The sequence below is a fragment of the Gymnoscopelus microlampas genome (assembly GCF_963454915.1).
Source record: "Gymnoscopelus microlampas genome assembly, chromosome: 1".
Lineage (NCBI taxonomy): Eukaryota > Metazoa > Chordata > Actinopteri > Myctophiformes > Myctophidae > Gymnoscopelus > Gymnoscopelus microlampas.
Genome location: NC_139962.1, coordinates 29615204 through 29632618, shown reverse-complemented (window position 1 = coordinate 29632618; position 17415 = coordinate 29615204).

The window sequence follows — 17415 nt, the reverse complement described above, 5'->3', positions numbered from 1 at the left end:
TAAAGTAGGAAATGGCCTCCGAGGCTCCATCTTAGTTTTAATAAACAGGATGTTTGTGTAAAATGATTGGGTTCTCTTTGCCTGCAGAGGGGGATGTTGCCCTGGACAAGAGCTCATCTCCTGTCTGTATTCTAAAGCAATAGCTCTGCTACCTGCATTGGTTTCGCTCTGCCATCCACCCAGTAGTTATTTTTTTTAATGCCGCTCTCGAGCATTATACTGTACAAATCTATGAATCATACATAGCTACTGTATATTTTTTGATGTAATGTTGTTTAATGGCCTTTCATCTCCCTAGTTTGCCATACATATTACAGCATTAACTGCACAGGACTCTCATTTTTATTTGTCTACCGCCTTTGAAAGCAATTGCAATTCTGTGATTTCAGCATGACGTCAAGTTAGTTTTTAGGTCAGAAATAAATATAATTGAAGAGATTTCTTCTGGGTATAAAAGATGTGCAGGTAAAAAAGCCAGTCAGCGGGGTGCTGTATGAAACCCAGTCCATAAATATGAGAAATAGCCCAGGTTGAAGAATGAGCTACGGAGGTGGGAGATGAGATAGCGGCGGTACAGATGGCCCCCCTCCCGGCGCTGGCCGTCAGAAGGAACGAAGTGGCCATTTTGTGGTGAGTGCGGTGGTGCGGTAGAGATGAGATGGTTAACACCCTTCTGCAGTACAGCCACCCGCCTCTCCCTCTCCCCCCCCCCCTTTAAAGCCTCATTTATGCTCCGTCGCATGACGGTGTCGCGTGTCAAAAATGGCAGAGCTACAAGCTCATAACGCGTTACGGATGCCATGCGCCGTGAGCTTGTAGGTCTGCTGTTTTCAACGTGCGACACCGCTGTGTGATGAAGTATAAATCGGACTTAATTCTCTCTGTCTCTGCCTCTCTCTCTTTCGCCCCCCCTTGTTCACTCGCTCACTCGAGTATGAAGCCACTTCATCTTCCCTGACAGTATGACCACTGCTGCATGTTCTGATGCGTTCAGCATACCTTCATTGCATCATAAATAAATCAGAGAAATGACTTTTTTTTCCTTTTCTCTCTTTCTCACGCATCTCGCTTCTTTATCTCCCACTCCTCCAGCCGCTGTTATCTGGGCTAGAAGGAGAAGGGAAGGAGAGGGAAGCCATGTATGTATGGCTGGATTTCCTGTGCACTCGTTCTTCTTCTGCGACTTCTTTTCACATGCATGTGTGTCGTCGTCGTCCCCCCCCCCCCCCCGCCCCCACCCAAGTCCCTTTTACGTTATCTCCCAAGGAAAGGAATAATTTTTGCTCCGTAATGATATTCAATTTCTTGTTATGACATTATCTTGCTGTAATTTTAATTTAAATGTCATGAATGTGAGTGATTTTCCTAATTAATGTGCACGGGGAATAATGAGAAGAAAAGAACCAACGGTGCTGGCATTTCCCCCCTTTTTTTTGGGGTGGTTTGCATTGTGACATGCGTTGTTATTAGAGCTGGAACTAAAAGCCCCCCCCTCACCACCCACCCACACACACACACGCACACACGCACGCATGTGCATTGTGGGGCTACAGATTACATGAGAGGGTGGGGTAGGGATGGGTGGATGGAAGGAGAAGGGGGGATGCAGAGAAAGATTGTCAAGAAGCCGTCCCTCCCTCCCCTTCCTCCCCCCCAACAAACACACACACACACACACACACACACACACACACACACACACACACACACACACACACACACACACACACACACACACACACACACACACACACACACACCCTTTGCTGTAATCTCCACTCCTCCACGGGTAGTCTCAAACCTTGTGTTCGTCCACCACCAACCAATTACCTGGCAACCCTGCCCTTCTCCCCGGCGCTGGCGTGATGCTGCTGCATGATGGGGTTTTTGTATATTGAATTCCATCTCCTGGTGAGATAAAGGGTGTAGGAACAGGGCTCTGCCGCTGTGCTAGATAAGTGTTTCTCACAAACCGTTCCTCGCCGCTTCTTCTGACACTGATTGTGGAGAAAAGAGACATTGGGGATGGCAGGGGGAGAAAAAGGCGCGGGGTTCTGCTTGTTGCAGAGTGATGGGACCCAATTTTCAGTGTGATTTTCCCCTCCTTGTTTTTTTAATTTGCTATGAAGCGGCGTTGCGGAAGGGGAGTTTGATCCAGCTCTTTGGCTGTTCCGTTGTGGTTTTGCATGTTTAGGCAAAGTCCACAGCACGAGATGTTTAGATCAATATTCAACCAGCAGGTTAATGTGTCCTCTTGCGTATCCTCTTACTGTAGACTCACCAAATTTGAAGTATTGCAATGTAAATCTGTGGTTTATCCTCATTTAGGATACTTCCAATCTGCCAAAATGACACTCGATGAGATGAGCAGCTCTGTGGAGTATTAGCCTGTGTTCAGCTTCGTCCCACCCCTCTCACACCCATTTGTAAAAGGCTGGATACTTTATACCTTGTTGTGTGCGGTGTCTCGCACCCGAAATAGTTGGATCTACAACCTCACAACTGCAAGTTCACAGCTGTGACTGTGAGCTTGTAGATCAACTATTTTCGGTGCACATCTCCGGCGCATATAAATCCGGCTTAAGCCTTGTCCTGAGAACAGTCCCCTGGTGCCCATGGCCTGGGACGGGCCCAGCTATCCGTCTCTGTCTGGGACACTGCAGGGAACCGCACACTCATTGGTCGTCCTGGGGAGAAATATAAGTGATGGACCACCGTTCATACATCAAACCTGCAAGGCGTTTGACAGCGCAGGACAAAAAAACATTGAAAATAATGACCACAGCAATATGTATCACAGGTTAAAAATAGAGAGCTGCTGGTGAAGTTAAGGCCGAGAGCTCTTTTAAGTGACCCGTTCAACCCCCGGCCCTCCTGGTGTTTTAGAGGTTAATGGAAGCTGCCCCGAGCGCACAGGACAAGATGTTTCCAGTTAGCCAGAATGAGTGATACTCAACTACTTGGACACTAATATGCACCCAATTGAATTTCTGCCTTTGTCGGAGGGGAGTCTGTCCCGCAGTGAGCCCCTCCCTCACATCTGCACCCTCAGCGGCCCCGCCCATGGGGTCCCCACCTCAGCCAGCGCTGAGCCGAGTCTCGGGGGTCAAGGGTGAGGGGTCAAGTTCACCCCGCAGTCAGACAGAGTGAGAGAGATAGAGAGAGAGGAGAGAGTCACTGCTCTTCAGCATGTTGTTGAGCTCCTATAGTAGTGTGTATTTATGTGTCTGTTACTGTCATTGCGTGTGTGTGTGTGTGTGTGTGTGTGTGTGTGTGCGTGTGCGTGCGTGCGTGCGTGTGTAAACATATGGTCTCTGGCCCCAAGCCACCTCCCATACACACACATGTATACATACAGATATGTATACTGGGACAATGGTACTTACAGAAACACACACACACACACACACACACACACACACACACACACACACACACACACACACACACACACACACACACACACACACACACACACACACACACACCGCCACATTCATAGTGTGTCTGTCCACACCTGGAACAGATAAAGGGCCTTTCATGTTAGTGGGGCTATTCTGAGGTCAGCGAGCGCTGGTGTTGAGAGCTGGTTTTTACAAGGGGCGACTCGGAGTGGAGTAGAAATGAAATGAAATGGTATACAACCAGGTGTTGCAGAGTAAAGAAACTTTTATTAGTCTACTAACCTTGATTCCTTCCCTCTCGACCGCCCCCATGCCACCCCCCCCCGTCCCCCGTCTATTGTGAGGTTGTCTCTCAAACAAGAGGGAGGACAACCGGCTGTTTTGTGCCACTTGAATTATCAACAGTACAGAGTGTATAAATAAAAGTCTGCCTAGTTTTTTCAGGTTACACTTGCAGTCTTGTTTCGTGATTTTATGGCACAATGTTGACCTTCGCCGTGTTAACCTTTACACAGTAAAATTCTTAGTGTTAATTCAACTCTGAGAGTGTACAAATGTGTACAGTGTCTCTGAGAGGGGATCCTGCTGTCTCCCTCTCTTGTGCACACGAATGCACGCGAATGCACGCGCACCCACACACGCACGCACACATAATAAATAAAGCGACACAAATAAGAAACAAAGCAAAAAAGACCCACACAGAAAAACTGTAAATGTGAATGCCAATGGATTGAACCCCAACTGCTCTAACTGTAGGGTTATATGTACTCTATACTGTGAATAATTGATATATTACTGCATGCTTTTGCATGTGAAATCTGATTTTATTATTATTATTATTATTATTTTTGTAATATGACAATAATCAGACGGTGAACAAAGGTGACTTGGAGGTGATGATTTGATCCCACAATTTGCAGATGAACATTTCATCTATCTTTGTGGAATATTTGGTGAAATATTTATCAAACCCATAGACTCACTTAGCCACTTTCAACCTGGCATCTCTGTTTTGGTCGTTATAGGTTAAAGTGTTCATAACCTTTTAAAAAACTGTTCAAATTTAAAAAATGCAAAAATAACAGAAAGTTGTGAAATGGAGATCAGATATTTTCTTTACTTTTGCTATCATACGATTAGGTATAAAATAGGGCATTCAAAAATACAAATAAAAAGATGAAATATACAGATACAAGGTTCTGCCCGAAAGTGACTATTCTGGCTCTCATGAAACTAGTGTTCATTGGCCCCGTTATTAGCAATAGGGTAAGAGGGGCAATTATGTGATATTCTGATTGATTCTGAATGACAGGTTCGCCACACAAAGGCAGCATTATCTTCCTTTATCCCTTAAACTTCCATGTTGATACTCTTTACTTCCCCTTCAGAAGCCATCCCAAGAATTACCTAGTCTGCATGCTCAGAGGTGCTCTGTATTAGGCCCATTATTATTCATGGGCCTATATTATGTGATGTATGCTACATTATACATGCAGTATCTTGTAAGATTCAATGCATGTTTTCCGCATGGCTTCCCTTTGAAACAACCGGGGGGCTGGGTTTTGAACATCGGCTATACGCTAAGACGCCTCGGGCTATCTCTACAAGGTTACAGAGCATTAGGAGTCTGAATGCACATCCAGGGAGGTTGAGGGGGATCCTAGTTGGACGAACCTAACGTACCCCACACACCCCCCGCCAGCCCCAGTCTGGGCCTCAGCTCCAGGGGAGGTCCCTGGATAGATCCTCCAGTATGTGTGTGTGTATGTGCGAGAGAGCACGCAGAGTGCAGTGTGTAGGAAGGGTTAAATGATGGTGTTGTAAAACATTTATCTGTTTCAGATAGAGCGTTAGATATCGTGGACCTCATCCCCTGCCATTACAGAATTACCCTAACTGCTGCTGCAGTGTCTGTTCGCACGCACACAAACACACGCACACGCACACAGACACATGCACACACACACACACACACACACACACACACACACACACACACACACACACACACACACACACACACACACACACACACACACACACACACACACACACACACACACACACACACACACACACACACACACACGCACAAACGCACGCACACACACCCAATCCCTCTCCGCCACCCTATTGATTTTCACGCCCAGAGACAGTGTGCTCCCAAAGGGCAGTAAATTATAGGGCATTTTACAGGGAATTACACCTGCACTGGAAACTTTACAGGGACACGGGTGTCACGGATCAGTCGCGAACACACACACACACACACACACACACACACACACACACACACACACACACACACACACACACACACACACACACACACACACACACACACACACACACACTCTGTAGTTGCTTTTCCACACTGGACCTGGGGAGCTCTGTAGTACCCACAGTAAAACCTCAGTGTTCATTTGACTCAGAGAGTGCACAAATGGAACCAAACTTGGAGTTACAGACCCATGTAAGGGTCCATTTGGTTCCAGTTCTACATTCACAATTACAGTAAATTTTGCTATGTACGTCCAATTAGGCAAACACACATTCACATGCACACACGCACAATGTGTATTTGCACACATGCATGCCTCCTCCCCGCCCCCTGCTTGGACATTCCAATCGAAAACAGCTCTATTGAGACTCTTTCAGATAGTGGGACCTGAGGAGGCGCTTTCTCCGGCTTTCAGCAAATTATTTGAGCTCACAGAATAGAAAACATTCTGAGCAGAGCATACATACTGTACACCCAGGAATGACAGGGAATACAGTACCATAAGGATTACATTAACATACTGTACACAGTTATCGTGCATTGGATCAAATCTTCACCTCTGGGTCAAAATCCCAGTTTAACGTGGTGGATTTCTGACATGTTGATGATGTCATATTGACGGCGGGAGGGATAGTAAGTGATAATGACCCTTCGGCAGTGGTGGGCAAAGTACTTAAGTAATAATAGTAGTATATTCAAAATTGCAAAGTACATTTTCTATTTAAAATCATTGGACTGCTGTATTGACATTTAGTGCAACATTTCTATTTAAAATATAGCAGAGTGAAAGTCATGAGCTGAGAACAAATTTTGATACTCCCAAAATGTTTAGTACAGTACTCAAGTAAATGTACTTAGTTACTGTCCACCACTGCCCTTCAGGGCCGGCATACTCAGGGAACCACGGAAGTCGTGAAAGATGCGAGTCGGGAATGCATTCCCCACCCGTTTATACAATACCCGTATAGAGTACCCGTTGTCAGATTACCCAATGCCCACTAACGTACTCTACAGCCGATGGACTAAATATGGAGATACAGGGTTCCCTGATGTCGTCAGAAACGGCTGACATTGTGATTAGACTTCCATTGTACACGCTGTCAGGTTTTGTTGGTCAATCAGGGAAGCTACACTGGACAGACAAATACATCTAGATATTTCTATTGTTTTGTTTTTCAACTGTTCTGTTGGTCCAATCGAATTGAAACTCAGCACTGCACAACCCTGCGTCATATGGGACACACACACAAAGTGTGAGGCTGTTCAATCTGGCGTTTTTTTTTTTTTTATTCCTGCTAGTAATGGTTTTGGACATACATGGTTTCTGCCCGACAGTGACGATATGTGTGATGGTTAGGCATGAGCCTGTGGGCAGTGGTGTAAAGTAACTAAGTACATTTACTATTATTACTGTACTTAAGTAACATTTTGAAGTATTTGCATTTACTGGAGTATTTCCAATTTTCAGTACTTCTTTACTTCTACTCCACTACATCTCAGAGGCAAATATTGTACTCCAATTATTTGAAAACTTTAGTTACTATTTTTTTTTGTAGATTTTGATTATTATTACAAAACATACATTAACCACTTCAGCCCTATATACATTTCAGTTATTTGAAAATAGCCGATCTACAAGCTCACAATGCGTCGCATTGTGATCTTGTAAATCCGCTTTTTTCAAAATAATTTTACTATATTTGAAAACTTGTGAAATGGGACATTCTGCACAATGAGTACTTTCTACTTTTGGTATTATAAGGACTATTTTATACCAATACTTTTGTACTTTTACTCGTGTAAATTCCGGACTTTACTTGTAATAGAGTATTTTCTACATTGCAGTATTGATACTTTTACTTAAGTATCAAAATGTAGTACTTTTTCCACCACTGGCTATGGGTGGGGGGCTCCTAGCACACTATGTGTGGTGGTGGCGGTGGTGAAGGGGGGATCCCTGGCAGACTTACAACCCCAATCCGGATGACGTCTCTGGGCCCTCTCAGCGGGGACACACATTTCATTCTGTGTAGAGAGGAACACAATGCAAAGATCTCATTGTGCCCGCCTGGATTGGCACCAACAGCAATCACTTGTTCCTGATTTATTAGATAGCCGAGGAAATTAATTTTGCTCTGAAAATGCACGGTCGGAAATTAGATGGAGAAATTGTGTGAAAGAATCTGTGATTGTTTTCCCCCCGCACACTATCCCTCCGGAGGTGCTGATAACTGCTGATCTCCGCGACACCATTAATGAAAAACTTATTCAGACTCAGGGAGGAGAAGAAGGAAAAAATCCCCGTCTTCAGCGATGTTGTAATTAACTTTGCTATCTCCCCAGTCCTTGACATGGTTTTAGCCACCCATTAACACCCCGCCCCCATACCCCAAAATACCGGACTTAACCCATTCATTCCGGCAACGCATCTGTGTCATTTTTGATTTTTTTTTGGCTATTTTTTTAAAATCGTGAACATTTGTGCAAATCTTTGAATATATATATTTTTAACGCGAAAATGTTTAACTCAAATGTTTGCTTCTGGAGGTCCCTGGAACAAAATATTTTACAAATGTTCGGGCAAATTTTCACGATTTTCCAAAAATAGCAGACCTACAAGCTTGTAGCACTCGGTGCGCTGAGTTTGTATATCTGCATTTTTTTTAATAGCCCAAAGAAATCTAAAATGACACGGACACGTTCCCGGATTGAATGCGTTAAAACCCCCTGGATTGGAGTGTTCTCCCCCCCAGGAAGTGCTCTCCTTCATTGTAGTTCCAGGTCACATGACCAGGGTGCTGGACCTTCATAAAACCCAAAGATTGTTAACAGAGAAGATGGGTCAGCCTTCTGCAGACCCCCTGATAAATAATAATTTCTGTCACATTCATTATGCATGTATAGTGTCCCCTAAACCAGTGATTCCCAACCTGTGGGCCCCCAAATAATTGGCAAAACTGGCAAAAAAAGATGTTATTGATTCATTGTGATACTTATAAATAGGACCTTAAGTATGCTATGTTAATAGTTCCAAGCCGGAACACAATCGATTGATTGGTCATTAAAATAAACATTTTCTGAAAATGCACGCGTCCTATACATCTGACCAATCAACACGAGTCTGCCATGTTAAGTAGTCAGATGGGTGGGTTGCGATTGTTTTTGGAGATTTTCAAGTGGGCCTTGATCCATAAAAGGTTGGGAACCACTGTCTAAACTCTAAACAGTCCCAGCACAGGTACATGTGTATCATTTTTGGGCGGTGCAACCGCCCCTATATGTGAGGTTTGGACCCCCACCCATTGCACCCCCCCAACCCTGCGCTGTGATTGGCCACCATTGTACCCCCCTAACCCTGCACCGTGATTGGCCACCATTGTACACTGGTTGACTCTATTCAGGACTGTGATTGGCTAGTGAAACACATGACACATGTGCAGTCCTATAAATAGGACTGTGCACTTAAAAAAAACAGATTTATGTTTTTTTTAAGTGAATCACCCACTGTGATCGCTGTGACCACATCGCCCACTTCACACTGGGTGTGATTTATTTTATTTAATCTATAAATGTAATCTACCATTATCATATAAACCACCTACATCTAAACACAATGTAAACTAGAAAATGTGCGCTGTGTTTCGAGGAGCAATTTTTCTACCTACTGTAGATCTCCGCCAGGTCAGGTAGGTTATTGTGAGCCAGCAATGTTCGGCATTCGCCAATCAGGTCACTTGACTGTAGAGATAATGTGTACCGATTTGCATGATATTTGGGCAAAATTTGGGAGTAATATAAAAAAAATAGTTCGGCAAAAATCGGCCTCCTGGTGGCGCTATAATAGGGCAATTTTAAAAAGGTGGCATTTGTCCCTCAACATAGTGAGAATGTGTGTGCAAACTTTCACGGAAATCGTACGCTGTGTTCATGCTGTGTTTAAGGCATTTTGTTCAAAACGGAGCACTCCTGCAAACTTTGGGAGCCAATCTTAGCCAATCAGGATGGAATATGAAAATCTGAAAGACCTGTTTCGTTTAATGACTATAGAAATACTGTATACCGATATGCGTGATTTTAGGACAAATTCTATAGTTTTTTTTGTTGCAAAAATCGGCCTCCTGGTGGTGCTATAACAGGCCCATGTGAAACATTTGGGGCAGAGGTTCTGCTCTATCATCCAGGGAGTGTGTGTGCACAGTTTTGCTGCGATCAAGCCAACGGTGCCGGAGATTAGCTGTTCACAGACAGAATGACGGACTAACAGGGTGCAAAATATAGTCTTAGCCATGCCTGTCGGCCATGGCGGAGACAAAAATGATACTGTAAATGGTGCTTATGTGCACACAGGATACAGAACACAGTCAAATATATATCCATTTGTTACTCTGAGAGTGTGCAAATGCAACCAATGGTCCTGTAACTCTCAAAGATAAATTAACATTGAGTTTGTTTGTTTTGTTTGTTTGTTCCCTCAGCCTGTATTTTTGGTTATAATTTCACATTATTTGCCCTAGTGGCCACACCTCCTTATTACCAAGCCCATGGATGATCACATCTATCAGCCACAGTGTGGATCAGCAGCTATTAGACAATGCAGTCTCCATATCTTCACTCTCAGGGGCAAACCTTGTATGTACAAAACTGTATTGGGGAAAAAGAACCTGTGTTCAAATGCATCCATATAGTTATTATTTAGTCACAAGCTCTTGTTAATACTTTTCATTGGTTCAATATTTATAAAAACCCACTGACGGACTTAACCACTTACACTTTCATTTGCAAAGAAATTCAGAAATAAGTGCGATGTGACACGTACAGCGTACACCTTTGTACAATAAAATGGGGCATTCATTTACACAACAAAACACAAAATGTCGAAATGGAGATACAAGGTTTCTGCCCGACAACAACAATACAAGACAAGACAATTGACTGTGGAGAATAACTGTTTCACATTTTCAGCCTATCTCCTTGTTTATTGACCATGAATAAATGACAGTGCTGTAGCTATACTGTACAAAATAAGTTGTATTGAAAGTCCATTTTGAGCCAGGCTTGTTGTGTTGCTGTCAAGGTGAAATTCTTTGCTCACGCGTCATAGTCTGCACTTGCAGAGATTTGAAACTCGACCTTGCACATTCAACGCTGTGGCCAGTTCAGCACATTAAATTATTCCTTTATATATATGATAATGCTTTCCCGTGTGTAGCGGTAATGTTTGCATTGAAGCGTTTGCATCTGTCGTGGTGTTTTTCCAATGGCATAACCTTGATGACACGCCGGTGCGTTTTGTGATTGTGTGTTATTTGTTGCCTTGCCCAGAGGGTGTGAGCTGGTCTAAAGGGATGACCATCTCTCCCAGTTTATTTTCTCTCCTCGGTGTCTCACAGGCAGAGGCAGCCCAGGCGGTTTGCAGTGGCGAGTACTCTGATTTTCTTTAAGTAAAAGTAGCAATACCACAATATTAAAATACTCTGTTGCAAATAAAAGGTCTGTATACAAAATGTTATTTGAGTAAATGTGCAAAAGTGTTGGCATCAAAATATACTTACCATACACTACAGTACAAAAGTAAATTATTTAATTATAAACATTATACTTTGGCCATTCGAAATGTACAAGCTCACAGCAAGTCGAATCGCAACACGTTGTGAGCTTGTAGATCAGCTATTTTTAATGTTTATAATTCAATAATTTAAATTAACAACGTAACTAATAACTAAAGCTGTCAAATAATTGTAGTGGACTAAAAAGTACATTACTGGAGTACAAGTATTAATCAGGCTACTGATGAATGGAAATACTCAAGTAAAGAAAAGCACCTAAAACCTGTACTTAAGTATTGTACTTGAGTAAATGTACTTAGTTACTTTTCACCAGTGCTCAAAGGCAGAGGAAGCCCAGGCAGCTTGCAGAAATAGAATTTCAGTCTTCCTCCCTCACCTATCAGCTAGCTGATAACATGTTCACATTGCTGGCCATCTACTTCAGTGCTCAGGGAGGTTGTGGGATTGAATTTAAATACGCAATTTTGTATTATTATGAACATTGCACACCTCTTCCATGACACAATCCTGACCCGTCCCCCAAACAGTGACTCAGATGAATGTAAACACAACACATTTACTCATACACCGAAACATTCACGCACGCACGCACGCACGCACGCACGGAACATCATACAGCACAACTACAAATGTATACACACACACACACACACACACACACACACACACACACACACACACACACACACACACACACACACACACACACACACACACACACACACACACACACACACACACACACACACACACACACACACACACACAAGCATACTCATCCACACAAGCATACTCATCCCTGCCAGATACCCGATCATTCATTCAGTCTTCTCCCTTCCTTTCACCACTGTGTTCTTGTCCTCCATCAAGGCTGTGTTCCACCATTTTACCAGGGATTGTGAATGCAAATTGGAAGAAACACTGATCAGAACTTATTACAAAATGGTGCCTTTGCTTAGAGAAAAGAAATAGTGCATCAGTATGAGAGGGGGTAATGGGAGGGGCTGGGGAAAGCCTGAGCTGGCGGGGGGGGCGGGGGGGTGGGGCGGGCGCTCAGTGGCGGGGACGGGAAAATTAGATTTTTTTTTCATGGGGTGTACAGAGTGGGTAGGATGGAAGGGGGTGTGGGGTTCAGTAATGGTTGCTTCACTGTATTTTTATATATACGGAACAAGAAAAATGAAAATGACTTGCGAATGGGTTTGCCCCATATATTTCCATTTCATTTTTGTGCGTGTGTGTGTGTCTGTCTTGTCTGTCTGTCTGTCTGTCTGTCTGCAACTTTCTCTCTGTCTGCATTTAACCACTTTCAACCTGGCATCATAGATTTAAAAAGAAATCTTCAAAAATAGTTGATCTACAAGCTCACAATGCATTGTGAGCTTGTACTGTAGCTCAGCTATTTTCCCAATTTTTGCACGACACCGTCATTCGACTTAAGTATAAAATAGGTTCTTAAGTGGTTAACCCATCTCGACCCCCCCCCCCCCCTCCTTCTGCCCCCACCCCCCTTCACTGGCTGAACCCCAAGGTTATGGCACGTCTGGACATCTAATCAGACAAAGCCTCTGCTGCGTTGCCTGCATGTTGTGTTGTGTTGTGTTGTGTATAGCTTCTCAGCTCCACAGCGCGCACACACACACACACACACACACACACACACACACACACACACACACACACACACACACACACACACACACACACACACACACACACACACACACGCACGCACTATTTGTCCTGTACCAGCCATTACACATTCAAGTCTTCGTCCAGCCTACCGCATGTCCTGCTGTGATAAATGAACATGACCTTGAAAGAAAGAGAGATTGAAATACAATGATTTTTTTTTTAGTTTTTTTTTTTTAATTCATTCACTCCCTCCATAGCCTTTGTGCGACAGGAAATGCACCCTCTCTCTCTCTCCCCACGTCTGATATAGGTACGAGTTTGAGCGTTTGGAATTGATTGAGGCAAAATGGAGGCAGAGGCTACACATGTGAGCCATTATGGGTAATTTAGGCAGTTATGTCTCTTGTCCCTTTGACCTAAAGGGATCATTTTTTGCACCTTGTTAGAAACAATAAAAAAAGAGCAAGTTCCTTTTGAATTATACCTTTTTTTCCCCCTTGTCAGGATTTATTTTGGAAACTATTTCCTTTGCACTGATGTTTGAGAATAAATGAGGATTAACTGTGACATGTCCTTTTTGGCAGCTTTGTAAAATGTCCTGCACAATTCAGTGAGAGAGGTGGGGTGTACAGTATGCATGTTCTCTTTTTGACAGAAATCAATGCACAGGATCTATGTTTAAAGACAACGTCAGGTTCACCAACATCAGTTTCACCAAACGAACAACTGATTGCACCTGAGTCTCCTCACGCATTCTTTTATACAGAACATATGGATTGTCAAATGATTTGCTATGGATGAAAACAGTGGTTCTCAAAGTCGGGTCTAGGGACCCCCAGGGGTCCTTGAGAGGATTACAGGGGGTCCCCAACAAAATGACTTAATATAGCAGTTTAAGCACTTTAACCTTAATTTCAATTTATACATAGTAATCGAAAATAGCCTGTCTACAAGCTCACAACGCATTGCGGTGCCTTGCAAAAAAGAAAAGGAAAATCTGTAAAAATTTGGAAAAATTCTTCTTATGGAGGTCCCTGTCACAAAATGTTTTCAGATGGGGATCCGCTGCCATCCAAATATCAAGCTAGGGGTCCTTCACATTAGAATGTTTTAGAAACACTGGATTAGAAGAATACATAGTGAAAGCTGTTTCCACAGCAAACAGAGACTGATGTCTCCACCACTATCTCTCCCTTGTTTCTTGTTTCCTACTAGCAAACGCCCCCCCCCCCCCCTCTCCTTCCCTTCACAGCAGCAGCCCGCAGTACCCTCGCCTGGCCAGTAGATGGTGTGCCTTGTTCAGGTTTGCCCGGTAAACACTCGCAGAAAACCTTGCTTGCTCACCCGTGACTTGTGAAAGCGCTCTGGGGTAGGCCTCCCCTAACCTATCATCCTACAGCCCCCTCGACACCCCTCTGAGCACCCCCTTTCCATCTCCCCCATTGCCCCACACCCCCCTCTCCCATCCAGGGGGGCAGAGTCACAGAGGTGGCAGTTCTAACAAGCTGCCGGGGAACTGCGCCGCTCAAATGAGCCAAATCAAAGAGAAAAAGGGGGAGTGGGGATAGGTAGCGCCATGAGCCCCCCTGCAGAGAACAGCCCATTCTGATGAATATGAAATGAATTTGTATGGCCTGACACGATAAGCCCAGGGATAACCCACTGCTCCGTCGCCACGTTTGCCAGGACGCCCCTTCAGCCGCTTAATTCCAGACATTAAGACATACACAACATTATTGTCAACAAACGGCAATAGCAGCATCACCTTTCCGACTGACCGTAAGGTGTTTTTGGCTTGACTGTCATATTTGCTTTAACCACTTAACCCTCTGCTCTATTGTTAGTAAACTGGACATGAGTTGCCTCTGTACTTGTTGTAATCTTTTTTCCCTCTACACCAAATCTGTTCACCAAAAATAGCCGCTCTACAAGCTCACAATTCGCTCATAAGGCCATATTCTGGCGTTCCCCCAGAATATGGTTGCTGGAGTTGAAGTGGATAATGCACACGTGAACCTCTTAAGCATTCACACTTCTTTAAAAGAAAGAAAGAAACATTATGACTTGCTGCTCATTTGAGGTGTGTCTGTGAGTTGCACGTCGGCAGGACCATGGCGTCTTGTTTTGTTGTTTATGAGATGCAGCAGCACCGTGATCTGCTTCTGCGCTGCCATGTCTGTTCACATCCCCATCTGTGAAGAGAGAGGGGCACAGGGATGATTTAGGCACCGCAACACCGCTGAGATCTCTTGGATTCAGTGTCTGGTGGACTCGGCATAAATAGGCGAGCCTTCCTGTCTCATTCTCTTGTGCTCCATGAGGTACCCCCCCCCTCTCTTTCTTCATCCCTCATCACTCTTTCTCCATCTCTCCTCTGATTCCTGGTCTCATTTGGCCAGTGTGGCTGCTATATCCTTCCGCATCTCGCGTCTCAGTCGGGCCGTCCCCCTGGGGTCCCTGATGAGATGGCGTCGGGTCACCCAACAAAGAAAAAATATATGGAATCATGAAAAAAAAGCCATGTTCTGTCCCTCCCTATCAGCCAGACTTAGTCTGTCACCTCAACACATACGTCAAACACGGGCATGCACACACACACACACACACACACACACACACACACACACACACACACACACACACACACACACACACACACACACACACACACGCACGCCCTTGTGCACACAGGCACGCACACGCTCGCTCGGATACACTCTTACAGCTGCTGCACACTTCATTTAACACACATAGATGCAGGGCTTTGTGCTTTTCTTAAAGCCTGAAAACAAGGAAGTGTATAGAAAATATAAAAGCCGGCGTTATCATTTATGGTCACAAATGCTTCTGGCATGGAGGGAGTGCCATTGAAATTGCTCATCCAAGAGAAGGGAATGGGAAACATTGTGTATAATAATGTGAATAGTAATGCTTCAGCTTTATGTTCCCATTTAGTCTCTACTCTCTATCTGCACGGCCTTAGAGCCCTGAACCTAGATTTACAATGATTTCACAATTTAGCAGACGGTAATGCAAAAATGACAATATCGGGGAGCTTTTGTCTCTTTTCTCCTCTTTCTTCCTCTCTTGCGTATTTAGTCTCCTTCGGCTTCAGTGGGTTTAAAGAATTGCAGCATGAAGATGGCTTCACATCAGGCCCTTAGCCTTTTCTCACAAAGATGTTCTTTTCTTAGTACATGTCTGACCAAAAGAACCCTGCAAACATGTGGCACCTACACAGCTAGAATGGAATATTCTAATGCTTTTTTCTATTGGTTTGTATTATATTTACTGTATAGCAATGTTATTTTATTGTTTTTTCTTAACCACTTCAGCCCTATTTTTTACTTAGTCGTGTGACGGGGTCACGACTCGATGCAGAAAAAATATTTGAAAAAATGCTTATAATGTCATGCCCATAACTGGGACGTCATTTTAAGTGGTTGATTATGACTAATACTACGGTAATATTAGCAATTTTATTCACGGTTAAGGGGACTTAACTGTAAATGAACAGCAAAACAAAACCATAAATAAATACTAGCTCTTTAAATCTGCTTTGCACTTTACTATCATGCCCTGGGGATAGACAGTGGTTGATTTTTAGCAAGGTGTTGTTGACCTCCTGTGGCCTCTCTCCAAGCGGTAGGGCAGAGTGTTGGATTGGCTCTGTAAAACTCCTAGCCTCAGCTGTGACTCTCCCAGGCTCAGGGAAAAGGGACCGATGTCCGTGCTTCCCCTGTGGCCTGCCCCGCTAGATCCATGTGGATAGGTGTTTACTCTCCCTTTTTAGCTAGACTCTGAGGTCTAACTCTGTGGTCTCACTATACTACTGCACCTCCCTCATGTAGGGAAATATCTTGTTCTGGGAGCTTCAGCATGCTTGTGGAAAGTTTTCTTTGATGGTGCAACATGTGCTCAGGTATTCATTATCAGCCAGACATGTAGAATAGCTGAGAAAAAGGACATTGTTATGCATGTTGATCCTGTTTGGCAAGTCATTTCTGAATGCCTTTGTGAGTGTCGTCTTCAAACTCAGTACTGCAGGTGTTTTTTCTTTTGAGTTCTTTTCTTTCTGAATGAACACAATAAAAGCAATCTCTCCATAAAGCCACTCCAAAATGGAGTGAACGGACAAAGGGGTTTACAGAAAATCTGGGACACAGCAGAATCCAAGCTGCCCCTCTGCTAACCTTCTCTCAAACAAACACAGCAGCCATTTCCTCCCGCTCTCCCTGGAGCCCCTCACCCTTTGCTGAAGCACCAATTCAGCCAGCCGTGCGGGGCACAGGTGATGTGACGCATGCCATTTCTATCCTATTTCACTTTACTTCCACTAAAACAGCCCTGTTATCCACAGCAACTTACAGGATTCATACACTTCCACATTTGCTCATAGGAATGGGTTCATAATGCGATTTATTTTCTTCTTGATAAACTTTAAAATAATTTGTGCAAATCAGTGCTTGTTACGGAATTTCTCATTGATATATAAGTAGATACATTTGACCTGTAATGTAAAAAATAA